Below are 3511 nucleotides of genomic sequence, written 5' to 3'. Positions count from 1 at the left end.
CAGTGTCTCCTCATTGGCCGGCTGTAGTCACGACGGCACAAGTCGTCCGGTTGTGTGTGACCGGCAGTTTGCTATCGCGAGCGGCCGGCCGTCAAGCGACGAGCGCCGGCACTTAGCGAGATTTGCCGGTAGTTTTACTTAAAACAGGCTGTGACTGACGGCACAAGTCGTCCGGTTGTGGTTTGACCGGCAGTTTGCTTTCGCGAGCGGCCGGCCGTCAAGCGACTAGCGCGGAGACAATTATTTGCCGATACATGTCAAGATAGTGTGACGGAGTCCCGTCACGTCGGTGACAAACATGGTGAAATAAAGGGGAAAAAAATCACCGACGATTACGATACCACCTAATATTCTGAGCGCAACTGTTTAGGTGTCATCAGTGCCCTCAGTGGTAAAATTCTTGAAGAAGATGTGGAAACAAAGCCAGATTTGCTGAACTGTGGTGTTTTAGATGAGTGCATGGACATCAACCTTGTAAGGCCCTTTTTCAGCAGTGATGCATGGCCCGCTATAACGAGCACAGTGAAGGTGAAACATATCAATGCACCAGTGGGAATGTGAACAGTGTCACGAAGAGCTTGAGAAGTTTGACTATTTTTTTGTGATTGGTGTCTCTGCTGGTACCATACACCTTGCACATTGTTGAAGAGGCAGCCAAAAAAGAAACTGTGGCAATGTTCCAAGTGTGTGTGACTAATATATACAACAACATTGTGCATTGGCTTTCACGTCAACATTGTACAAACAACTTTGTAACTTGTTATTGATGGCTTGCATTGATGTCATTGAAAGCACCATGTTGGAGCACCAGCAAGTAGGTGCGGTGTTTGCGATGCCACATTAATGTTATCAAGACATCACATGCATGTACTTTTGCTATTTGCACACAGAGATGTATGTTCCTGCCATGTTCTTTTCACATAGATGAAACTTGTTTGTCATCAGAGCCACCATCGTGCAGTGCCAGTTCATTCAGAAGCTGCGTCTATGACATCATGTGCAAGCCATCCTGAAGTGACCTTTTGTGTACCATGCAACAACAAAAAAAGTGAGAGATGTCATGGAGACAATGAAGGGTTTGACTGGCACTGTAGCTGGTATCATACCCCTCCATCTGATTTGAGGTAGCCAAAGAAGAAACTGTGCAATGTTCCCACTGCGGGTGACTTTTTGACAATATTTATGTGCATATCTTGACCTTTGACAATATTTATGTGCATATCTTCCATGTTAAAATTGTTTAAAACTGAGACGTGCTACTTTTTTATATCACCTGACGTTACCTTTTGTGTAGAGTTTGACCTCTACTAATTGCCATTATCATACCCCTCCATCTGATTTGAGGTAGCCAAAGAAGAAACCGCAATGTTCCCACTGCAGGTGACTTTTGACAATATTTATGTGCATATCTTCCATGTTAAAATTGTTTAAAACTGAGACGTGCTACGTTTTTATATCACCTGACGTTACCTTTTGTGTAGAGTTTGACCTCTACTAATTGCCATTATCATACCCCTCCATCTGATTTGAGGTAGCCAAAGAAGAAACCGCAATGTTCCCACTGCAGGTGACTTCTGACAATATTTATGTGCATATCTTCCATGTTAAAATTGTTTAAAACTGAGACGTGCTACTTTTTTATATCACCTGACGTTACCTTTTGAGTAGAGTTTGACCTCTACTAATTGCCATTATCATACCCCTCCATCTGATTTGAGGTAGCCAACGAAGAAACCGCAATGTTCCCACTGCAGGTGACTTTTGACAATATTTATGTGCATATCTTCCATGTTAAAATTGTTTAAAACTGAGACGTGCTACGTTTTTATATCACCTGACGTTACCTTTTGTGTAGAGTTTGACCTCTACTAATTGCCATTATCATACCCCTCCATCCGATTTGAGGTAGTCAAAGAAGAAACTGCGCAATGTTCCCACTGCGGGTGACTTTTGACAACATTTATGTGCATATTTTCCATCTTAAATTGTGTAAACTAAGACTTGTGTTGCCTTTTATAACGTCTGAAATTACTTTTTGTGTACCGCGCAACAAGAAAGAAAAAGCTAAGTGAGGAGTGTGTTGTCGACATTCAAAGACAAATTCAGGATAAGATGAAAGCTTGCAGAGATTAAAAAAATCCTTGAAAAGGCATGTTGCTGGAGCCAACATTTCGACAGGTGGACTTGTTATCATCAAGGCTGCCCTGACAAAGCAGGCCCGTTTGTCGAAATGTTGGCTCCAGTGACATTCCCAGGCCAAGGACTTTTTCATCTCATAGAAACGCACAAGATGTTGAGTAGCGCCTTTGCTGATATCATACATAGTCCTTCTATATGTCATCAGAGGCAGCCAAAGAACAAAAATATGTAACTTTCGTGTGAGTATTGTGCATTTCAGAATTTTTCGTAACCTCTAAATGTCTGACATTAATTTTGGCAACATGGAAATAAAAAATTGAAACACGACGCCCCCCCCCCCCCCCCCTTTTTTTTTTTTCACTCCAATGTGCACTATGAAAGGCAACGGTTCACTTGCGAAGTTCGCAGGGAATTCTAAGTGGAGGATATACCGTCAGGTTCTGACTGAGTTAAACGAAGTAACAGCGCAAATGCCGGTCAAACCACAACCGGACGACTTGTGCCGTCGTAGTAGTCACAGCATGTTTTCAGAGGAGGCTATACCATGGATAAGTAAAACTGCCGGCAAATAATTTTCTCCGCGCTAAGTGCCGGCGCTCGTCGCTTGACGGTCGGCCGCTCGCGAAAGCAAACTGCCGGTCAATTACCACAACCCGACGACTTGTGCCGTCGTAGTAGTCACAGCCTGTTTTCAGAGGAGGCTATACCATGGATAAGTAAAACTACCGGCAAATAATTGTCTTCGCGCTAAGTGCCGGCGCTCGTCGCTTGACGGCCTGCCGCTCGCGAAAGCAAACTGCATGCCGGTCAAGCCACAACCGCACGACTTGTGCCGTCGTAGTAGTCACAGCTGCCTGTTTTCAGGGGAGGCTATACCATGGATAAGTAAAACTACCGGCAAATAATTGTCTCCGCGCTAAGTGCCGGCGCTCGTCGCTTGACGGCCGGCCGCTCGCGAAAGCAAACTGCCGGTCAAACCACAGACAACTCTGTTGCCGTCACGGCGTGCGTTTTCAGACGTGGCGACGGCACTCTTCTCTTGACGGCCGCTCGCGAAATGAAACTCGCAAATACCCGTGCGCTAAGTGCCGGCGCTCGTCGCTTGACGGCCGGCCGCAAAAGCAAACTGCCGGTCAAACCAGAACCAGACAACTGTTGCCGTCACGGCGTGCGTTTTCAGATGTGGCGACGGCGTGGCTAAGTCAAACTACCGGCATATAATTGTTCCCTCACTAAATGCCGGCATCTTCGCTTGACGGCCGCTCGCGAAATGACACTCGGCAAATACCCGTGCCTACCGTACCTTGAAGAGTGAACCTTGTTGGCTAGTTGGTTCAACATAACTTAAGGGAGCAGCGCGAAAGACAGGGAC

At 45.7% G+C, this 3511-nt stretch overlaps 1 long non-coding RNA gene across 1 annotated transcript; it reads left to right on the top strand.

The window, feature by feature from the left end:
• Positions 1-950: 950 nt before the first annotated feature.
• Positions 951-2015, top strand: LOC125757090 (uncharacterized). Its single transcript, XR_007415042.1, has 3 exons — positions 951-1162; positions 1381-1531; positions 1906-2015. It is a non-coding gene; the product is annotated as an uncharacterized LOC125757090 (long non-coding RNA).
• The last annotated feature ends 1496 nt before the right edge of the window (positions 2016-3511 follow it).

This window comes from Rhipicephalus sanguineus, chromosome 2, assembly GCF_013339695.2.
Source record: "Rhipicephalus sanguineus isolate Rsan-2018 chromosome 2, BIME_Rsan_1.4, whole genome shotgun sequence".
Taxonomy (NCBI): domain Eukaryota; kingdom Metazoa; phylum Arthropoda; class Arachnida; order Ixodida; family Ixodidae; genus Rhipicephalus; species Rhipicephalus sanguineus.
Note: the sequence above shows the minus strand (reverse complement) of the source record. Positions and strands in the feature narration are given on the sequence as shown.